Here is a 24,016-nt window from a genome sequence, read left to right on the forward strand (position 1 = left end):
GGGGAGGGAGGCGGGGAACGGCGTCCCTTCGCCAGGCAGCCAGCTGGGAAGTGAGGGCGGCCGGGCCCCGGAGCCGCTACGGCATCGAGCTCCGGCGGGGCGGGGAAAGGGCTGGAGAGCTCTTATCCCCCGCTCCGCTATTAGCCCTGCAGAGAAGGGAGGCGTGCGGCGGGGAGAGGAGGGTTAACAGCCCCTCCGCGTCCCAGCTGACAGCTTCCAAGCAGCCATTTTTAAAGGCTAATTGTCATCTCCGCTCGGAGCTGCCTCCCGCCCCTCGGTCCGCTTGGGTCCGTCCCTGGGTGGGAAGGGGGGTCCGGCCCGGGGAGGGGGAACCGCGCACCGGCAGCTCCCGCACGCCGCGCCCGCTCCTTCCCCCGCGCTCCCAGCACACTCTGCCGCCCACGCTATGGAAAACAAGGGGATGGGGAGATGGAGCCCCACGGGGCGCAAAGCGCCCGTGGCTTTGTGCGGACACCGCCCGCACCTCGGAGGCCCCGCGGGGGCGGCCCCGCCCGGCGCTCGGGAGCGGGGGAGCGGCCCCGGTAGTCCCCGGAGACCCACGACCCGCTCCAGCGAAGGTTCTGGTGTCCCCCGGTCCGCTACCTTGGCTTCTCTTCGCCGGGCCGGGCTGCTCCGGTGTGTTCCTCGGGTCCTGCAAAGTTCAGAGGCGGTTTGCTTTGAACTCGCCCCGGTCAGTACTGGAAGAGATGTTACAGCTTGTTTTGGAAACCTCACCTTCCTAAGGTTTACTCCATCTTCCCGTTTTACGGTTCAGATCAAGACCTTGCCTCCTGCTTATAACATGAGCAGTCACAAAAGTTCTTGTGCAAAAGTAGTTCTTGTAATAAAGTTGTCTAAAATGTCCTTTTCTTTTTTTCGTGAAACGTGTTCCATACACAGTCCATCTCTTCCAACTTTACTATAACCTGTTTCATTTTACAGTCTGTCAAACCCTCTGAAACTTTCTCCTAACACTGAAATTGGGAATTTATGACATGATGTCTCTGTTCCAAGCAGATGAAGAAAGAGTATTAAATTTCATCTCCTGGTACCATCTCAAAACAAGTAAGTCCAAAGTGACCACTTTTAGTGTCTGGAATCAGATCCAAATTGACCACTCTCCAGATTCTGAAGTTCTTACCCTTGGGGCACATAGAAATTGTTTGGGGTTTGGTTTAATCTGTTTTCCTAGGCACACCATTAAATCTTAACCTGAATTCCCAAAAAATCAAAGTCAATCAATACTACTGTAAGGGGTATCTATTTGTGCTTTGTGTGAAAAAAAGAGGCCAACCCAGATCAGGATGTCAAAGCCAAACACAGTAAACATCACAGAAAAAGTGTCTGTGCCTTAAGGAGCTTACAGTCTTGATGGAGGGAACACCTGCTAGTGTGTGGGGAAAACAGAGGTGAAAAGTAATTTTTCCAGAAGATGTCAGGAGGTCCAAAAGCCGCTCTCAGTCCAGGAGTACATTGTACATTGTCTTCCTAACAGCTGAGATAGATCATTTCATCGTCCTGCATCAGACACATTTAATAGCTATAAGGCATCTCTTTGTATGTGTTTGGTAATGACTTGGTGAGTTCATGCAAGGAGGGGAAATGGAAATTGTGTTGCTGCTTTATATTTTATGATAAAAAGCTGAGGCTGAAGCCTTTGTTGAACAGTCTGCTAATTATACAATATCACATGTGATTAAAGCTGCTGAACAACTGTCCTCTGTTAAACACCATTATGGGACCAGAAATGCAGTTAAAAGGAGATCCCAGTCCAAGATACAATGTCAGTTCAAAAATATTCTTTAAGCATAGTTTTGCTTACCATGACAGGGTAACGTTATACATTCCTCCTCCACTTTCTCAATTCCTTTAAACCAACAAAAAAAGTTCTAAAGCTGGAACCATCTTTTTCTGAGATTGAAGGAAGATTTTGTTTCAGATCTAAAGAAGTCAGCCAAATTTTTGAAAATGTTTGAAATTAACATTCGAATACCACTCACAGCAAAGCTAGGATTTCAACAACCCTTTACCAGACAAGAGATCTATTCAAAAGCACAAAACCAAACCCAAAACAACAACAGAAAAAGTACAAAGTTATGTTGAGCAAACTTAAACAGCTTTTTAGTAATTGTGTGAGGCTTGAGAAAAAAACAAACAACACAAATAGGCCAACAGATAAGTACTAGAGTGGTTATAAGAGGTGCAGATAGTAAAAGCATGATAGTGCTTTTACTGCATAAACAATCATAAAAAAAATTAAACACAACTAGAAAGGTTTCTAGATTTAGAACATCAAGGAAGAAACATCACACCGCTGTCTCCTGAATAAAAAGTAACACACTGTGAAAATAAAGGAATGCAAAGCTTTGTCTGCTGTATGTCACAGAAATGCAGTAGATATTTCATAATTCCAGGAAATGAATGATGTACGAATGCCAGTACTGGTTCTCTTCTGTGCTGATTTGATGGGATTTTTTTGGTGTCAGATGAAGTTAACAAATCTGGCTGTGAGGAGTCAGTCAGATCTGTCAATCCTTTCATTTTTACATGCATATCTGTAAGTTCCACTTTTCTTGCAAGTGTAACATTTTACACCTTTCATCCTTTCGGTTCTTGACACAGAAATCACTTACACTTTTAAAGAACTAATGTACTGAACCATCTTGGGTAGATTTAGAACTTAAAAGCATTTGAACAACTTCTCAAAAGTTTTAAATGAGTGGATAAAAATAGATAACGAGATTACAAACTAGAGCAGCGATGTAGAAGGTGATGTGAACAAAGCCTTCCAAGAATATATCCATTGTAGCAGGGAAGCAAAAAAAACTCAACCAAATATAAAGGCTTCCAGGCTGTTACTATCAAAACCTAAGCACTAATATACAAGGGAAAATGCCGATACATTCATGTTCATTGACTAAAACAGCTTAAAGTATATTTAAATTCTCAATGATTGCTGTTATGAGACAGGGCGGAACGGATAAAGCAAAACAGCCCTCAAACACAGACTTCTTCAGCTGTTCAGAATTTCTGCAAGATTCTGAGGACAAGAATATAGCAGGAACCATCCTCTCCTCCCTGGCCCCCATGCACACACACATGCACCCCTCCCTGCTCTGCTGGCCCTCCCCTACAGGCTGATACCGATGAAGCCTTGCTTCAGACATCCTCTTCCCTTAAGGATGCTTAATCCTATTTACAGTATCCAGTGCAGATGTGTTTTTGCAGTGATGTTGAGAAGAACAATATAAGCAGCTGGAGAGAAGAGGGAGAAAAATGATTACCATTTGGGTTGACCTCTTCACAAGGATACTAAGAGAAGCAAATGTTTTCTATGCCCTTTCCTTTCTCCTTGGGACAGATATTATTGGACTCATTAAGTAAAAGGGGCCGAGCTCTGCACTGCTTCTGGACAGGGAAATATAGATCTGAGTTGGCCTTATGACACATTGGTAAAACTAGTGTGTAGATGGCTGTAATGGAGGGAACAGCTACAGAGTGATTGAAGAGCTTAGCACACCAGAACAGTGTACAGGCTTCTTACTGAGCCTTACAAGGATAACTTGAGTGTAAGCTTTCCCTTTTCTTTCCAAATATGCACCCAACACTTTGTATGAAGGACAACAAAAGGCTTTTTTTTTTTTTTTTTTTGTAAATTTCATGCTCAATTTTCATTGAGCAACATTGAGTCACCTGAGCCATTCCATAAAACCCTTTCTGATATTATGAAAACTATCAGTCTCTTCCATGAGGTAAAAAAAATATGTCCCTATTTATCAGATTCTAATGCTAACAGAATAATGTGTGTTACAATTTTCTGTTCATATTGTCCTATCCAGTAAGTCAACTCTTGGGAGCTATGAATTTTATAAGATTAAAAATATAAGCCTTCCCTTGTCTACTCATTTTTTTCTAAATTTAGAAAGACATAAACTTTTCAGAAAATTCACTGATATACTTTTAAAGTGAAATCTTGAAACCTTGATAGAAAGTCTTACCTCTCTTAACACCTCTGCATGTATTTTGCTATGGCAGTAAGTCGACATGAATTATCATCTCCAAGAAGCAAACTGCCATAAAATAAAGACTGTAGGTGCTGTAGGAAGCTTACCAAACTCAGAAAGGTCTACAAAACAAAGGAGGGGAAAATTAATGTTTATTTAATTTTCTCAAAAATCCGTATCTGAAGAAAATACAGTCAGTTCTGTATTTTTTATGCATGTGCATAAGCTGAGGTGTAAAATCTACTCTACAAAGAAAGAGGTTGGAGTTTTACTGAAATATTTGTCCATTTGCAGAATTTTTTCATGAAGAAAAAAATAATGACATTTTTACATTCTTATTTTTAAGTTGTGGACTGTGGGTGAAGAATAATGTGGTAAATTACAAGTTGTTTTCAGGTCCATTTAAAGGTGAAAGAGATTTCAGAAAAACAGAGACCAGACAATACCAGCATTGATAATGACGTTGTCATTATTTGAAACACCTGTTTGCTTTCAAATAAAAGTCTACTAAACCAGGAAATAAAATCATACTATGTTTTTCTATATACTTTCTGTACACATGCTAAAAATTAAGTAGCCTATCTGAGCACTTCCATTTATGATTGAACAAATCAGCCAACATTGATCTTGACTCTTAGTATGAATCTTTTATTTTTTAGAATACTAAGTTTTTAGAAGTCTTTCTAATGAATAGATATGTAATTTTATGCCATTGCTGAAACCTTGATGCATCCTGCACTGACATTTCCCAAGGCAAATGTCCCTTCTGCTGCATATTTTTCTGCATCCATTCGCCTGCCTTTCATTTTTCCTGCTATTCCTTCTGGAGTTTTTCACAATCCTGCTTAATCTTGCCTAAGCTAGGGCATTTTTGCCTTGTCAGCAAAGCTCAGTCTCACAATTCAACCTTCCTTACACATCATTAGTAGGTATACTGAATTTATCCAATACCCTTTTAATGAACCCAAAGGGACACCATTATTAGACTTTTTTCTTGCTTAGAAAGCATTTACTTTATTTTCTCTCATTCTTTTTTAAATCAGGAAATGATCTTTGAGATTCTTCTTTTGCCTTTGTTTCTGTATTTATTCTTTTTATTCATAAGTTTCAACAAAATGCTGAAAAAATTATTAGAGGATAATGAAATTCCATTGACCTTACTGGGATTTAAACCTCTTCTTGAGAATTTAGCAGAGGTTTCCACATTTTTTCTGGCTCGTTTGCTGAATGGTATTGAAAAAAAGCCTTACTAAAAGATTTTGAAAATAAAAATAAACCATATGCTCCAATTTTCTCCTATCCACTATTTTTTCTTTGCAAGGCTTAGGAAGAATGAATTTGTTATTGATGGCTTACTGGTTCTTCCTCAACACATTTTACTTTACCCAAGAGCTTTGTAAGTCCTACACCAATTTCTTCAAAGAGTATCAAATAAAATGTTTGGTAAATGTTAAATCAGCACTATAATCAGTATTTTGATTAATACAGTTTTTATCTTTATATTGTGGTTCGGCTCCTTAGGGGTGATATTGCCTAGTCTTAGTGACTCTACTTCAATATAATCTCATGCAGATTTTTTACTTTTCTTTTAAAAGAACTTTTAATAATGGCTACCTTGCTAACCTTTTAATACTTATTTTTTCAATATTTTTTAACTGTAATGAAATAATTTGCTTTTCCTAAAGTCATATTTTCCTATCCAGTTTCAACTGAATTTTCCTGGGTTTTCCTTATATGTATTTTTTAAAAAATTACTTCCTCCTTTTTTCAGTTAATACTCGAGTAATTGTACTATTAAACTGTGGAAAGTGATACTTGCAAAAAAATGGAAAAACAAGTACATCAAATAGACTGCAACAAGGATAGCAAAACAATAATTGTACTAGGCTAGGCATAATGGAATAATGCAATAAAATTATGCTCTTTTTTGCCATTTGATTTGCATAAAATTGGCAAAAATGAGAGGCTATGCATGCATTGATCTCTGTCTTCTCTACTAGATGTCAAAAAAGAATTGAGTAGATTAAATTTTCCCTCAGTATTCATGTCGAAACAGACATTATATGCCAGGAACATAATTGGTATATTGTATTCATTCAATGCAACTATTTTCAGTAATTTGAAGAAATAACTCTCTTGTATAAATATAATACTTTTTCAAGCACAGAAGCAGTTATTTAATTAGCTTAACACATTAATTTCCACATTTTCAGAAAATGGTAGAAATAATAATTATTAAGGATTACTTCATTTCTCTGAAGTGACAAGGTTTATTGCCACAAAAAAGCAAATGGATGCATGTGGAATCTCTTGTTTGTACACTTGTGCACTGCTGTTACTGCAAGGATGAGGCTAGAGAAGCTACAAGTAGAGATAAGCTGACCTTATGCACGCCCTCAGCCATGGATAAAGGCTCAGGCCGTGCCATGGGGAGGTCTGGCTGCACAGGTGGTGCACAGGAGGGCATGGAGGAGAGCTGTCTGTAAGGCTCACTGCTGAGGAAAACCTTCTCACCAGCCTGGCAAATTGCTCTGCATGAGCAGGGCTTCGAACTAGTTTTTAAAAGGTGAAAAAAAATCTGCAGGCTTTACTACCCTCTCTTTTCAGGTTACGGGTTCAGAATGTGCATAACCAAAGCCAAGGAGGGGAGGAGAGAGAGGAGAGAATGGAAAAGTTTGCAAGAAAGGGAGAATGCAAAGTGAGCCATCAAACACCTGAAGTACAGATCCACAAACAGAATCATGGAACCAATTAGGTTGGAAAAGACCTCTGAGATTGTTGAGTCCAACCTATAACTGAACACCACCTTGTCTACCAGACCATGGCACTGAGTGCCACATCCAGTCTTTCCTGGAACACTTCCAGAGACAATGACTCCACCACCTCCCTAGGGAGCCAATTCCAATGTCTAATCACCCCTTTTGCCTAGAATTTCTTTCTTTAGGAGGAAGTGGTTGAGAATCTTAAATTGGAAGTTAATTCAAGTGAAGAAGATCATAAAAATGATAAGTTTTCCATTCTTCCTTTAAATTGTGACTAACAAAATAAGGGTAATGGACTTCAAGTAGCTCTGGGGAATGCAAGTATCTGAGAAGTGATAAGGAAAAAAGGAATGCAAGAGATAAAGACAGAACAGCAAATTATCCTAATATGGAGGAAAGATTAGAATTACATCAAAAATTAACATGATTGCATCAGGAATTTTTTAACAATCTGAAAATCTAAAAAAAAATCATAAAATATGGGAAGAAATGACACATATGATAAATATAAAGAAATAGACCAAGCAAGCCAGATTAAAATGAGAAAATGGTGAAGCACAGAACAGGTCAAAAGTGGCATGATGATATTCATATTCAGTTCAAATGGGAGAGTTCTGTGCTTGAAATATTAGTAGCTTCTATATTTCTTTGTATCAAAGACTGCTGTTTTCCACAAGGATTATACCACATTACGATGGCTTGTCAGTTGTTTTCGAACCATTTTCCTCTCCAAATTCTCCATCTCATACTGATGCTGTACCTCTTGAACTCCTTTAAAAGCAATTTCAAATGCTTGAAGCAAAGACAGATGGTGGAGTTTCATTTTTTTCAGGTGCCTTCCCCAGTCACATTGACTTTGACTGTCCACCATCATTACAAGATGAGATGTGCATCTGGCCTCCTGAAATTAATTCCATGTATCACAGTGTACTTCTGCCAGAGCTGCACGTGGTCATATTAAATATTAAAGTGATGTTCAAAACAAGATTATGAAATATGATTTTCACCTGTGTCTCATGGAGCTTATCTGTGGCTTCATCATTGCTAAAAAAAATATTATTGCCTGTGCATCAGTATCAGGAGAACCACATACTGAAAGGTAACACTCTGGATGGGTTATGCCTCTAACTACAAATAGTGTTGTTATGCCATGAAGAAAAATAGCTTCAGGCTATAGGAAAGCCTGAGAAAAGGAAGGTGTAATAAAATCTCATGGAAAAAATTTTTTTTGCAAAATATCCTTATTTCAGAGCAGTATTTTATACAGCAGTATAAGTAAGTTTACTGTATTTTGTGCTTCTGTATTTTTATCCTTTCCTCCATTTTTCTACCTAGAGGAAGATTGTTTTGTTGTTTACCAAAAAAAAACAAAATGAGAAAAATCATAATTTGGTCTGAGTTTCTTTCCATCCATTTAAATAATTCAAAAGTCTAATTACACCAGCAGGAATATTTCATAATAAACTTTGTCTATATAATTTACTGGCTGAAAAGCTACCATCATGTAAGGCAAGTTATAAAGTTTTAACCTAATGTTCAAGTGTTACCATAGATGTGCACACACATGAACATGAATGTTCGTGCGCACACACACACATGGTAACACACTTCTAAAATTTTGTAATTGTTCTAGGCTTTTTTGGGTTTTTTTTAGTTCACATACCCTCACCTATATACACACCTTATTCCAGAATCTGCCTTTATGAAGTAGAAAGTTCCAGGTGTTACTTCCCCTGCTGAAAGGGATTACCGTTAGCAAGGCACCAATAATGCCTCGAATAAAAAGGCTGTTAGATGTCCGGGTTTGTGTATGAACACCTGCCAAATATAAAATGAATGCCAATTTTTTAAACAGCAGACAGTATGGATGTTTCCTGTGAGTATTTTGGGCAAAAATGAATGCCCATTTCTCTCTGAAGAATATCAGAAAATTATAGCTGCAGAACAACAGCACATCACTTGAAGGGTAGGTTTAGACACTGAGCTTTCACAAGTTTGCATGGTCTACAATTAAAGAGAATAAACTCAGGAATTACAGTCTAGGCCTCAAGGGAAAAGTATTTAATGTGCCTGTTTGCCTCTTAACTAGAAGAAAACGCTGTTAGTACAGTCAGCTGCCTATGGGAAAGAATGCAGAAACACCTCTGAGGAATGATGGTGACAGTTCACACCTGAGGAGTTCTAAATCCAGCAAAGCCCCATGTGGCACTGGTTAACAGCTGAGCAGCTGAGGCTGTCTTGACCTTCAGAGGTAGCATAAAAAACAGAGGTGACAAAAGCAATGTTGGAGATAAAAAAAAAATCTTCATATTTAATGACCTCAAAAAGAAGATGAACTTAAAAAGACAGACCTTACCTGAGCATGGAAATGTTGTGACATTGGCTTTAGCATGCATTCACTCAAATCTGTGAAATGCTTGAGCTTGTTTGGGGTACCTTCAAGAGAAGACATTTCACATACTAAATTAATTTGTAAAGTCTAAGAGTAAAAACATTAATTTAAGAAATTACTACCTTGTCTTTGTGTCTTGATCACCCATTTGGGATCAAGAATCAGAGCAGAGAACCCTCTTCCATGTTCAAGTGTTTGCATCAGAAGTTAAGATCTGATTATATGCTGGATAGCAAGGATAGCCCTGGAAAAAAATTAGGAGGAGTCTTTTTGAAAAACAATTATGGAAGGGAAGAAGTATGTAAACAGATGAGTACAGTGTTTGAACTCTGGGCAAAAATAGAGCACACATTCCCCAAATTACCTCCAGAATATGCTTGTTTTGCATATTTTATGCTTTTCTTGCCTAATGACTGCTCTCTGGCCTTTCTGCCAAAACTTTTGACATTGTGTCTATGCAAAAATACCACACTACATTTTATACAAGGGCTATCTTTCATGTGCCTGTATCTGCATTATGAAGCAAGACCAGAACAGTACCTAAATTAAGGGAGAAAAGGGAGGGAAGGCAAAAGTGTCTGTCACACTCTTTATTATGGCAGCTGATTTTCACATCTGCAGAGAAATATAAGCATAATTCAGATGACTTGTCAAGGGAAATATGATTGAATTATCTCTATAGCCCAGCTGAAAGGTGAAATGATGAGCAACCTGGAATTAAATTAAAAACCTAAACCCATTAAAGTATTCAGATTTCCCAGTCTAAGATAAAAGTGAAAACCTTTGAAATTAAGCAGTCTTCCTACCCTTATCTCTGAAGCTGAAGACGCTGCTGCTTTGGATAACACAAAGGAAGCCAGACTGGATTATTGCTCATTTGAACACTGGTTTTCAAATGCACCATATTTTCCTCAAGAAATGAACATTATTCATTTCAGCTTATACTGGATATCAAAGTAGCTGTAGAAAAGGACACAAAATAAATTACCAACCGTCCTTTGATCCCAATACACTCCCACTGCTCCACTTCCCCACTCCAGAGAACAATGTGAAGGAATCAAATCTATTGCTTATTCTCAGCACAGTGCTGCGCATTCTGAGTCTTTTAAAGCTCATTCCTTTTCTGAAGGATGTCTTTATTCTTAAATTTGAAACTATGCAGAAGATTTCCTCAAATGCCAGTTTTCTCACGTGATCTCTCCCTTGTCTTCAAAGTGATTCCTCTTAAAATGCAATTCATGAGTCCCACCTTGTCTGGCTTGAAGGCACAAAGAAATAGGTCCTAGAATCTATTCATCCATGCCATAACAGGGAAGCACATTTCCTACAGAAGTGTTCCATTCCCATGTGTAGTATAAACAAGAAATAAAAAGTGTTTTTCTGTTTAAACTTGTTTTCATGTTGGTGCAGTTATACTTTTGCAGCACATGAAATTAATCCTTACCTGCTCTCATAGAGGTATTTAGAAAATAGTAATGATAAAACAACACCATCTCACCTTTATTCTCACAAGTGGATTTAAAGGCTGATAACTTAAAGCCTGATAACTTAAATTACTGTAAAAACTTATAAAACCCCCATATAATCTCATAAAACTGTAATTCAAATAGAGCCACAAGGGGTCAAAATCAAATTACTTCATATATAACAAAGTGAGAAACATTCTGCTGTGTATTTATTTATTCAGGTAATGCACCCACATCCCTTTCCTTATGTCTGTTTACAAAGACTTCAGGTCAGGCATTTTTTCTTTGAAACTTTCGTGGCATCAACGTAATGAAGCCCCAATCCCAACAAGTGTCAATGAATAGAAAATTAATAGAAATATTTACTTATGTTTCTACTGTTATTGTTATTGGAAAAAAGCTATAGCTTTTCATCTTCATTTTGAATACAAGCAAAATCAAAGGCAGGACTGTTTCATAGCTCCTTATCCCTTCTACATCCAGGAGTGGAACCAGCTCCATCCTTCAGCAACTGAGGAGCAATAGCAAACTTACCCTGATATGAGCTGTATGAAAGGGCACAAAATTATGAAGACTAAGCTAAGGGAAGAATTAATTATTATGATCATGCCTCTACAATCAAAATTTTCCAGTAATATTTTTACAGCCCTTAGAAACTCTTTGGTGGGGAAAGTCATGACTGTACTTTATTATTTCTCCTCAAGCATTTGCCTATGTGCCAGATAACAATGCGGATATCAATGGAGGTTCCCTCAATAGACATGTTTTAAATTCAAACATCAAACATAAAACCTCTAAAATGGTATTACTTCTTCCGTCATCAAAATATTGTGCTTATGTAGTTAAATTTCCCTTTAGCCTTGGGTTTGGATTCTATAGAATTAAATATTCCATTTCAAACCACATATGGTAGTTCAGTGATTTACACCTCATCTAATTTTGCTAGACGGCAGAAGCCCTTTTAATGAGTGCTTGGAGGGTTTCATTCCATTATAGTGCCAGAGAAGCTGATGCTGCATTTTCTTTCAAATCCAAAAATTTAGTTGGCTGACATCCAACTTGCAATCAAATAATAATGAATTTTTAAAACAACTCCTTCCCAGGCAGAATCTCAAGAATAAAATGGAAAAAAAAAAACTAATACAAGAACAAATATGCCAGATTTATACAAGTCTCTGCAGCAACTGTCTGAAAGATGAAGCACATTGCTAGAATTTCTCAGAAATAGAACCTGTAACATTTGGGATGTTTCTTCATCTAAACAACTGAAAATATTAACAATTTCACATATTCAGTGTTCTTGCTGTATCAAAAAGAATAAGCTAAAAGCAAACATAATGTGAAAAAGCATCTATTTAAAACCTTCTCTACTGCTAACTCTTCATTGCATTGGACAGATTGAAAGCACAGAGGGAGAGTAGCAACCTACATATACAAGCACAGTCAAGGATGATAAACAGGATTAGTTTTGAACAACCATGGCAGAAATACTAAACAACAGATTTGATTCCTCAGCTTGATTTTACCACTGATTTTCTATATGGTCAGGTCACAGAATTCCATTTATCTGCCTTTAATTTCAAAATTTAAAACAGCCTTTGCAATGCACCCTTTCTTCTACTCATCTTCTCCCACCTCTGCCTACCTGTTCTCACATATAATATGCAAAATGCCCTGCCCCCCCCCCGCCCCCCCAAAAGGCATCTCTGTACACTCCTATAAGCAAAGCAAACAAAGGACCTGTGAATGTTATCACAGACTATTTGGAGAACAGTGAATAGAGAATTTCCCAATTAGTTTATACCAGTTTTAAATGGGCTCACTTTCGTCCACCTTTTATATGATGGTTTGCAAGAGTCATTTCCATGAAGATGATTTTCATAAACCAAAACGCCATCCATTATCCCAGTGAAAAGCATATGGCCATATGGTGTATACTTCATGTATATAATTGATGAGCAGTCTTGCTAGAAAGTTAGGTTGTCAGGACCTGCTGAGGTGGCCAGGTGCTCTTTGTGACGGTATTTGTAAACATATTTACCACCAACAGTTAAAAAACAGTTTGTTATTTATTGTGTTAATACAACAAAGTTCCAAGTATCATCTGATCTATTAGCTAAATATTTATATAGTAAATATTAACAAAACAAGGAAACAATAGACAAAGAGCACTCTAGCAAGCATTTATTCAACACCCCACTCTTCTGTATATAAATGAAATCTCGTTGTACCATGCAAGTTGCTTTCCTGCTTATACTGGAAATAAAAAGACACTAATGTCCCCTTATGTCTTTATATAAGTCTTGTAGGATAGGTGACTGAAAGGGTTAGGTGACAGTTCAACTTTTATACAGAGCTCATTTTTATCTCCTGAAAGGTAGGATTATGTCTTTGGATGCAGTGACCCTCCTTCAGTTCCTTTTATTTCCATAGAAATATAAAGCTGGAAGGGAGGTCACGTAGCCCTGGCTTTCTCCTTTTTAATCTAAAAGAGTCCCAGTTCACAGTCTTTCTTCAGAGATCATATTTTCTAGACCTCTGACTGGTCTATAAAATCTCTCACAGCTCTGTTCCAAAAGCCCCTTTGACAGTTATTCCTTTATTCTGAAAGGGAACTGATTCTAAAGCAAAATTAAGTTTATTATTTAACTTTACTTTTCCTTTTTTTTTTTTTTATTTCTTTGATGGTAATTGCAACCATGGTAAAGATTCTTCTCCAGTTATAACATGTCCTTAGTGTCATAACTTCTTCCTCAGTGTTGAGCATGCTCTCTTTTTATACATCAGCATAATTTACTAGCACATAACTGAATAACAGACTTAAACATTCATAAACACACTAAGTGTTTCTTTTGTGAATAGCCCCAAATGATGTTTTTCATTACTTCAAAGTGCACTCCTTTACTGTGGACTGGAATTCCCTTGATAGAAAGCACTTTGTAAAGTGTTTTTTTCTGTGTTATCACATGCACTAAAGATGAAGAAATTGAGCAATATAATTTTTACCCTGGATAACTGAGATAAATCCTTTCTTATGACTGGTTGAAGAGAGTAATGCACTGAATCAGTACATTTCTACTATTTTCATGAAATGAATATAGTAATCAGTCCTGGAATTTTCATAAACAGTCTAAAAATAAAACATAGGCACAAATTAGGCCACCATGAATGACTGTGATCATTTCTATGCAAATGCTTTTTACTTCTTTCTGATGTTGCATTTTTTAGAATGTCATCTTGAAATGTTCTCGAAAATACACCCTTTATGAAGATATTCAGGACACAGTTACTCTATAGACTTTTTTTTTTTAGTGAATATCAAAATCTTCAGTCCTGCAAAGTAAGGATTGGTCTTATTTTTAACTGCATGGCTAAGTAGGTATGAAAGAAATAAATGTTACTGAAGGTCTCAGTAGGAGTTAGAGATTCATAGAATGGTTTGGGTTGGAAAGAACCTTAAAAATCATCTCCTTCCAACCCCCCTGCCATGGGCAGGGACACGTCCCACTAGGCCAGGTCACTCAAAGTCCCATCCAACCTGGCCTTGACACTGCCTGGGTTGGGGCATCCACGGCTTCCCTGGGCAATTGTTCCAGTGCCTCTCTACCCTCACAGTGAACAATTTCTTTCTAATATCTTATCTAAACCTGTCCCTTTTCAGTTTAAAGCTATGATTAATTATTGTCTTGCCATTCTCACCCTCACTCATTATCTCAGTTGTGCTGTTCCTTTATTGTCTTATAGGCAAGTTCTGAAATACAAACTGTGCAACTCCACATTCTAGCGCTCATTTGGAATGAAAACAGGTGGCAAGGTGATAACATTAATTACTCCACCAAGCTTATTGCAAGTCTAGGTTGAGATCAGTAACATTCTTGTCTTTTCTAGCTCTGTTGCGTTACCACAGACTCAGTTCTTTACAAGTACAAACGTTCTCAAGAGAAAGATATATTAGAGTGCAACAAAGTACAGGCAGAGGCATTGAGAGTCCCTCACACTGCATCACAGCAGTAACAGAAGGACTTTACTAGTATATTTTCAAAAACCAATGACATTCTGGGGGCAGAAGTAAAGGAAACGGGGGTTCTGCCTTCTAAAAAGACAGCACAACATTTCATTCTGCTTTTTATCATCGTCTCATCAGCCTGGTAACTGCACATAGAGTTAACCTCTGTTCCATGCTACAGTTTCAAGACAGATTTTTAGCAGTTATTAGTTAATTGGCCACTGAATTTAGAATTCGGTGTAATTTGTGCTGGACATCAGATTGTAGGAAAAGAACACAAAGATAACAGGTCGGTTAAGTAGCTGGGCAGGGCATCAGGAATGTTTGCAGGCAAATGCTGGAAACTGTTCTTCCAGAGCAGCACATTTTTGAGACTGTGTGGAAATTCACACTGCTACCTGACTCTCTTTTCATTCCCTGGCTCACTGAAGGAATTTTACCCCTAAGGCTCTCAAACTAGAGTCAGATTTTTCACTCTTAGTTTTAATCAAAAGGCATTGGTGCACTCTGCAAATAGGAGAACAATTTTTTTCCAATATCAGTGCAGAAAGTCCATCTTTTCCCTCTTCTTCAAAGTAATTTTTTAGCCTGAAAAAAACCCCCAACCCATATTTATTGAAATATTTCACCCACAAAAATTAGTCATGATGAAAAGTGGGTAGCAAATCCAATGGTAGTGACAATTTTATTACACATTACAAAAATGCCAAAGGTTTCATCAGGTGGTAACCACCATTATTTTAAATGGAAAAAGTATCTCAGAAGAACCCCTGTAATGAAATTAATCTGAACAGTTCAGCTGTTTGCATGGCAGGTTTTCCAAATGTAGGGGCTGTCAATTTTTCTTAGATTAAGAGATATGAACTTACTATATACATACTTGTTTCTGATGTCAAAAAAAAATACCAAGGTGGCATATTAAATGCAACCTACTGGTTTAAAAATAAATACTGGATCTTCTGAAGGTTTCTTTTTCCTTTAAAAACTGCTTTTCTTCTGTTTCCAAGTACACTGAAGTTAGTGACCTTCCATCCTCTGGAATCAGGGCTGCATTATCTGACATGGCAGCATATTATGTGTAAGATTTGGAAATGGGTACCTGCTTTCTTTGGATTTGAAACCAAAGTTATGATGTTCAGACTTTTAAGTGATAGTATAAAATACCCATTTTCAGTGTAGTTTACAAGAAACCCTTTTTAAAAAATTACCTGTACAGTTGTGCTTCTTTCTATGTACCAGAGAATAACTGCTTAGCCCAAGAAACTCTGCAACCAGCAGCATTGAGCAAATTTGCCCACTTATCCCTTTGTGATTCTCTCAACCCGTATTCCTGCATCTGCTGCATTGACAGTTTGGAACCAGTAGTGTGGAACAAAACCTGGCTCAATCCCTTGGCTCAGAACCATGTTGTCAGAAAAAAGAAAAAAAAAAATCCAACTCAAAAAACTTAAACCAAACCCCATATGTAAATCACAAGATGGTTGAAGTATCTTCAGTAATGGAATTGCTAGAACCATTTAGTTACTCAGTCCTAAAGACTGCCAGTCATGCTAGATAGCCTTGTTTTGTAAGTATCCCATATTCTCACTTTGGCACCGGACACACTCATTTCAGATACAAAAACAGCATTTTCCAAGTTGTTGGGAAATAACCTAAGTGAGATTGTAAACAATGGAATCTGAGAAACTGGCTTGATGCCTTCGCAAAGGCTTTGATACGGACTGTTGGCTCGCTCCAGCATTTGGAAAACAGTTAAACATATTTTACTGGTAGCAATGTTTTTCCATTGTTGTGCTATCCCAGCACGGAACCATAACAGAGACTGTCTCTTCCTAGGCATTTCTAGAGACTGACCAACCAGGAACTGGGTGTGAGTACAGAGCAGGGGAAGAGGGCGAGTGTCAGCAGCTGGACACCTTTGGAGGTAGAGACCTGCACAGAGAAGGTTTAGTATCTTCTCCAGCACTGGAATTTTTTTAAGTGGTAGAGTGAGCAATCACTATTGTGAGAAGTTGTAAAATTGCCTGCTTAAGTTACTACATGCCTTGAGAATGAGAAATGAACTGTAAATTAAAGAGAGCAGAGGACTGGACCTTTGGAAAGGAATACCATGGATATCTTTAAGGAGGTTGCTTTGTGTCTGTGAGAAAAGTGGAATTTTCTGGATTCTAGATCCAAAAAATATCATAAAAATTCAGGGGATTAAGGCTCCAATTCAGAGGAATGAAAACTTCAATGAAAACTGAACCTGGGCTACAAGCAGACATTTAAATTTCTCCTTATTAAGCAAAGGGCTTAGCTGTTTGTTTAATTTATATTCAGTTAAAACAAAAGAAAGTTCATCATATGCTTAAATGCTTTTCTCAATTAGAACTTCACAATCTTTTTCTGGAAACTGATAAGGAATATTTACAACAGTGTTGACTTGCTGCAGCATTTTCCCATATTTCAGTATAGCCACAGTTATACAGCTACTAAATGCAGTCTTTGTCTACTTTTAAAAATTAATGCACCCTGTGGGAGCTTTGTTAATGGTCAGAACTTAATTGCTTTACAATACCTTTTCATTCCAACCAAGACCATTTCTAGCAACTTCCTGGACTGAAGCAGTAACGAATCATTCATCCCAGCACTGAGGGATTATCCAAAACTGTCATGTACAATTGAAGAAGGCTTCCCTCCAGTAGAGTTTATATTGTGGGTTTTGTTACTGTTTGTTTCTACCTCACATCACCTTTATGTATGAGAAAAACTGAAGTAAATCAATATTTTTGCTGGTTTGGATCTCTGAATTTAACTACCACTTGACCTTTCTTGTCCTTGTCAGTTCCATTCTGTGCACTAAGAAGGGAATTCACTTAATTCTTTCTTGCCCATGTGAAGGCACAATTTTTCTAGCTGAATAAACAAAATACACCAGGCACTTTTTCCCCCTTAGATAACTAGTTCTTTTTAAAACTGTCTACCCTGTGTTTTACATAATGAAATACTTGAAAAATCTGTCCTAACACTTACTGCAGTAACTAAAGATCTTTTCTTGACCTTAGTGGCCTTTGTATCATGATCTACATTAAATGGTGGCATTCTGTTTTAAGACAAATAAGAAAACAGAATTTAAAGGGACACATTGTTTCAAAGAGACTCATTCAATTCCTTAGCAACAATTTAAGAAGTCACAAGGGAAATGAGTTTTTATGGTCTCATCATTTCTTTGATGTAAAAGTGCACACTCCATCTTTTTGGCATTTCATTCAACAGCGAAGCACATGAAAAAAGAGCCCTACTGTGCATAAAGAGAATAAAATATGTTCAAGAAGAAACAGGAAAAGAAATTCAGGTTAATATGAAGGTCAATCTCTTTTCTGTGTTTCAAATCTGCAGTTTGCTGAGATCTTAAGGAGAAGTAAAAAAATCTTTAATCTTCATTGCTGTCATCCCTTAGCTGGAGAAGAATTAAAATCCAAACAGAGACAGTTTGGCTGATGCTAGACTGGTAAATTACTGTTAGATTTTAAATTATCTATCCCTGAAATACAAGGCCTTATATGACACACGTTGCACTTTATATAAAATAAAGCTAATGCCTCATTAAGGGTATTTACGAACTCCTAGACCATTTCTACATTTCACTCACCTCTTTCTGCACAGAAGAGAAGTGAGCTCACCTACCTCAGGGAGCCTCAACCTACAACACAGCCACAGATCTGGACCATTTTGCACAAACCATCTCCCAGGCCCACTCCCTTGCTGCTTCCATACCATATCTGGTGTTTGGGTACCTGAGACTGTAAATGGACACTAAAGAGCAAAGCAGCTCAACAGGACCTCTGTGAGACCCTGGCAGGTCTGGAGAAGTCTCCATCTCAGGTAACTTGAAAAAGTCTCTGGGGACAGACTAGCAGGGCCTGTAAGGACAGGACAAGGGGTAACGGTTTTAAAATAAAAGAAGGTAGATTCAAGAATAGATACAAGGAAATTAGGGGTTTTTTCGATGTGGGTGATGAAACACTGGCACAGGTTGCCCAGAGAGATGGTGGATGCCCCATCCCTGGAAACATTAAAGGTCAGGTCGCATGCAGCTCTGAGCAACCTGATCTAGTTAAAGATGTCCCTGCTCATTGCAGGGGGGGTGGACTAGATGGCCTTTAAAGGTCCTTTCTAACCCAAACCATTCTATGATCTATAACTCTGAGCATGGAACATTCTCACACTCTCCCCAGGCTCAGGTATTTTGATTTTGGGGTAGGTTTTTTTTTGCTTAAAAAAACCAAACCAACCAGTCAAACAAACAAACAAAAACCCCCAAAAAATAATAAACAAAAGCAACAACAACAACAACCACCTCAAAAAAACCCCACAAAAAAATAATAAAAAAATAAAAGCAGGAGGGGTTCCTACTTTGAGCATGAGCTGACAGAACTGCAATAGAAATATTTCATCAGCTACTTTAAGATTTAACTGAAAATGGTTTTTTAATGCCAATTTTTTTTTTAATCTACTCAGTTAGCTCTCCTTTGCAGGAGAACTGCTAGACAATGACAATGCCTTCTATTTATAACCTCTCAGAGCTGAAAGTCAATTCTCTCAATCATATAACGTATGTTTTACCAGCAGTGGTGGAAAGAGTGAAAATTTTCTCTTCTGCCAAGCTACATTCTTTTCCTCCTTAAAAGTGAAATCAATATAAAAAATGGTAGTGACCAATTAAAAAAAACACACACACACACAAATCCGTCTCCCAATGATTGTACTATCTGGGCTGCATTATATGAGACAAAATACAAGCAGACGAGAACCTGTATTTGAGGTAACACAAAGATTAAGCTTTTCACATAGATAAGAAATTCCTTATTATTTGAAACTATGAACATATAACTAGGATATGATAATTAGAAGTATTGGGGGGGGGGAAATAACTTATTTGTGATACTCTTTAATGGTTAAACGTTAATAAATGTAATAAATCAGAAGAAGCTGACTTCTTAGCAGTTTCTTAGAGAGATGACAATAAAAACAGTAAATTTTGCTGATGTCTTAGCATATTTACTTTAAGCAGTGTTCCCTAGGAATAGTCTACTGAGCAGGGAATCTGGGTTTCCATGTTTTCTTTTGCTGTCTGTCCACAGCTGTTATTTTTCTTTTCCCTTTTCGTACAGTCACCTTGGAGAGGGTTCACCATTCAAAAATTAAGGCCTTCCAATTTTGGTCTTGTATCTTTCTTGTCTGCAATGCGATCTTCCATTACAGTTCATCAGAGAACAAAATGGTCTATTTTTCCATTTTTTAATGGGGGGATCCATAATTAACAAGATTTTTGAAATTTACCTACTACTGAAAGCATAGCTTAGGCCACCACCTGAAAGAAAAAAAGACAGAGTTCAAAGATACTTTCGTTTTTCAGCTCACAGAAATAGCTGTTTTATCCCCTAGTGATGGAATAGGAAGCACTTTTAATGGATCTGGAAAGGGGAACAACTTTGTCTTCTTCTGCCCCATGACTGGCTACTATTGTGCCCCAAACAGCCCACCAGTAGCTAACTGAAGAATATGATAGTGAATATCACTATCTGAATGCCAAATAGTGGTATAAGTGAATAGGAGTGAGAAAGCACAGCCATTCTATTTTATGAAATCCAAACTACAGCAATAGTGGCTGCTATATTCTTTGCCATTTGTTCAGGGAAAAAAACACAAGCAAGGATAGCAGTCTGAAGATTTTTGTAACTCTGATCCAGATGTAAAACACGTTTCATTTAGCCTGCCTGAGGCCAGCAGCTCTCTGCGTGAGTACAGAGCTCAGCACTGTGCTACGTTAGCCTGGAGTATCTTTGAAATTTAATTCTGTTCTCTTTGATTTTTTTATTGTGTTAATCTTCCCTGTTCAAGATGGTGGTATTTAACTAGGGGAATTCACCAGCTTAAGTGTTTGATGGGAATATGCTCCCTATTTGGCATCAGCTAGGAAAGAGGCTGATTAAATGCACGACTGGCTTCATGATTTTTAGAAGAGAAGAGGGAATAAGCAAAGTCACAGGTTGAGATAAACAGCAGCATGAGATTACAGCATGAGGAAGAAATTTATTTGGAATAGAAAATAAGGAATAAATATTTTTCTCTCCACTGTGAACAAACTTTACATTTCAATCCTCTGGCTTAATGCCTTTAGCTCTCATTTCAGGCTTCTAGTTCTACTGAATTTTTTTGCATCAGAATTCTGCAATCTAATGTCTTTCCAGTACCAATTTAAAGTTTTTCTTCACCCTTTCATCCTTTAGTAACAAGCATAGACACAAACATACCTGTTCTACTTTTTGTTCCTCAGTAGTTCAAGAGCAATTTATGCTTTTGCTTGTTCAATCTTCAGTCCCTCAAGCATATTTAAATTATGAACTGACTGGATTCTTTATGACTGGATTCTTTATGAAGAACTCTGAAACTATTTCTGAGCAGAATATTTACCTAGTGACTAGAGAAAATCCTTCCAATATTTGTGTACAAAATATTTGCATGTGAAAGTGGGACATTTAAACTATGAAAGATCATATCCCTCCAGCTAAAATATTCACGGGTGCTCTACAAAAATATAAACTAGTCTTTCTCTGTAGTTGTATTAAACACATCTTGTGTGGGTGTGTAGGGGGTATGAAGAATATGTCCTTTATAACCACGGACACCAAAACTGATGTGAATAATGGACTTATAAGTAGCTGCAGAATCTGCTGCCTCACCCTGGGAATTGCATCACTATTGATTTCCTGCCCATGAACCCTTCTCCCTTGCCCTTCCTCCACAGTGGCTCCTCTCATGAAGTATATCCAATTGAGAGCACCTAAAGATCAGACTGAAACTGCACAGCAGCAGAAATATGCAAATATGTATTTGTTGGTTTGGGTTGGTTTTTTTGTTTTGTTTTGTTTTCTAAATAAAAATGCATTTTAGGATATATGTTTTCCATACTCTCACTTTCCTCTGCCTTTGGACATTGCAGGGAAGGTACAGATGCATTAGGCATCCTGACAGGTTGTTATTCTACTGCATAGGGTATGTTTCATGGACCATTTTGACATTGATTCCTGGCCAAGTTTTGAAGAAGGTCACTGCAAACTACCCCTTTGCTATTATATCACCACAAACTGTGCCGGCTTTGGCTTTGAGACTCACTAGTGGAAGGCAGTAGTGTGCCAAGTGTCAGAGAAAGTGTATTTCTTTAGAGATGATACTTATCAACAACATAGTGAGTGTCAGAATTCCTTCTCTATAACAATAAAGAAAATACCCTGAAAGTGACGGACTACAGTTAACAATACACAAGCAGCAACCACTGAAAAGAATTCCCCAAATCTCCCAATTATAGTACATGTACACTGTTTTTGCAAAGCAGATAATAGCTTTTCTTGTACTTGTTAAGAAGAAAAATTGTCAAGAGCACATATAACAGTTACTAACATATAAACTGTAATTCTACAATGCTTTAGTAACACTGATGAAAAATAGAGACACAACTGGCAGAGGAGAAAAAAAGAAAACCATCATCTTAAAACTGAAGTTGGTACAAAGCCAAAGAACAATATTATTTTAAGAAGGATGCTGAGGAATACCACCCTTCTAGAATTCTGTACAAATTATCTGCCAAGCTATTTAGGAATAGATGTCTTGTCTTAGATAGAAATATGAATTCAAAGGAAAAAAAACCTAACCAGCTGCCAATCCCCTGAATTATTGTCAATCAATCTACACTATAAGTGAGGAAAAGATTATTGTCAGGCCAGTTACAACGAGCAGTTCAAATCACAATTCCCTGGCTTATTGTCAGTCAAATTGTGCTATAAACAAGAAAGATATGACTGTCAAAACAGCTACAATAGGATGGCCTTTAATCCATACTACAAGACAAAGGAAATAATTACATCTAACATGAGAGAAACAGAAGTTCATGTGAAGTGACTAAAATATTGACTCTCATAAAGAGCTTGATTTTTCCAGCCTTTTGGCTTCAAATGTCTCCCCTGTATCTGCCATCTAATAGGTGAAGGAAAAGGGGAACTACCTTTCTTACCACTCCCCCCTGGAGCAGTATCTTGCTCACGTCGAGCACTGTGGAGAACAGAGTTGCATCTATTGCAACCGTAAATAGCATCACTAATCTGTTTGCACCCTGGGAATCCTTGACAGGTGGTTCTTAGCCATCTGCATTGCTTTTCTCCCTTTTAAACTCTTCTCCTTTTGGCAGCATTGCTGGCCAAATCCTTGCTTGTGTGTGTGCTTAGGCTGTCTGGAGAGGAACAGAGCACCAACGGGAGGTCAAGGGAGGAAAACAGATGAGAATGTCTTGCTTCAGTAATTAGTTCTGATCCTTGCAATGAGAAGCAGAAATTTGGCAAGCAGGGGAGGGGAATGTGTGTGCTCCCAGATGGACAAAGTCTAAGAAGAAGCAAAAGCAGGACCACAACCAATAAATCCATTCACAGTTTAGTCCATTCACTCTTTCTACTGTTGTCTTTTTTCCTATATTTATATGGAGTCTAGATTCCTCCCCCTCCCTCCATCCTTCTCTTTCCTAAGATGTTATTTGGCTTGAACTATACGACAGTAATACTGTCTTTAAAACATTAGTGTAATTGAACAAAAATGTTACATCCTTTCCTTCATACTTAACCTTTAAAGGACACATTTATTCAAAAATACTCAGCAAGACCCTCTTTTTGACTTTCTGCCTGAATGCACCCATAAGATTCCCCAGATTTATCGTGAACATAATAATGCAGGAATGAAAAATATAATAATGCTTAATTTGTTTTTTTCACTTCAGCTGAAAATGCAATGTTCATTTGTGGAAAAGGTCAGGCTACTGTTTAGGCTTTCTATGTTCAAGGCCACAGATTTCACAGTTTCCTATATACTAGTCACACAAACAAAGATGCAGTTTAATCTGGTTTTCACCTAGGGAAAAAGTGTTGAGGGCCCAAGACTGGCCTATGAAACAAGAGGAGTCTTTGACTTGTTAGGCAAGGACACTGAGACTTGTTTCTACGCAGGGAAAGTAGAGGCCATGTGGCTCTGGAAAGGGATACTTTTGATTTAAAAAACCCATGAGTTATGGAAAGAAATTAATTTTGAGGCTCACCAGGCAGAAGGACTAGAATTTTAAACTTATGTTTGTGGTGATGCCAAGGCTGCAGAGGTTTCAGAGCCATAGTAACAGCAGTAAAGTAATTCATGAGGTTCTGAAGCAAAAGGAGATTGCTGGGATTAAGGGAAAACCTCTCTTAAGTAGTTGTGTCAGTCCTGAGTATTCTGTCTCCCAATCAGCATCAGTCACTATCCTGCACATAAGTCTGAATGACCACCCAGCCAGAGGCATTGGGTGGGTTTTTTTCTTCCTAAAG

The sequence above is a fragment of the Pipra filicauda genome, unplaced genomic scaffold (genome assembly GCF_003945595.2).
Source record: "Pipra filicauda isolate LSUMZ 115617 unplaced genomic scaffold, ASM394559v2 scaffold322_size837228_pilon, whole genome shotgun sequence".
In the NCBI taxonomy this organism is placed as follows: Eukaryota; Metazoa; Chordata; class Aves; order Passeriformes; family Pipridae; genus Pipra; species Pipra filicauda.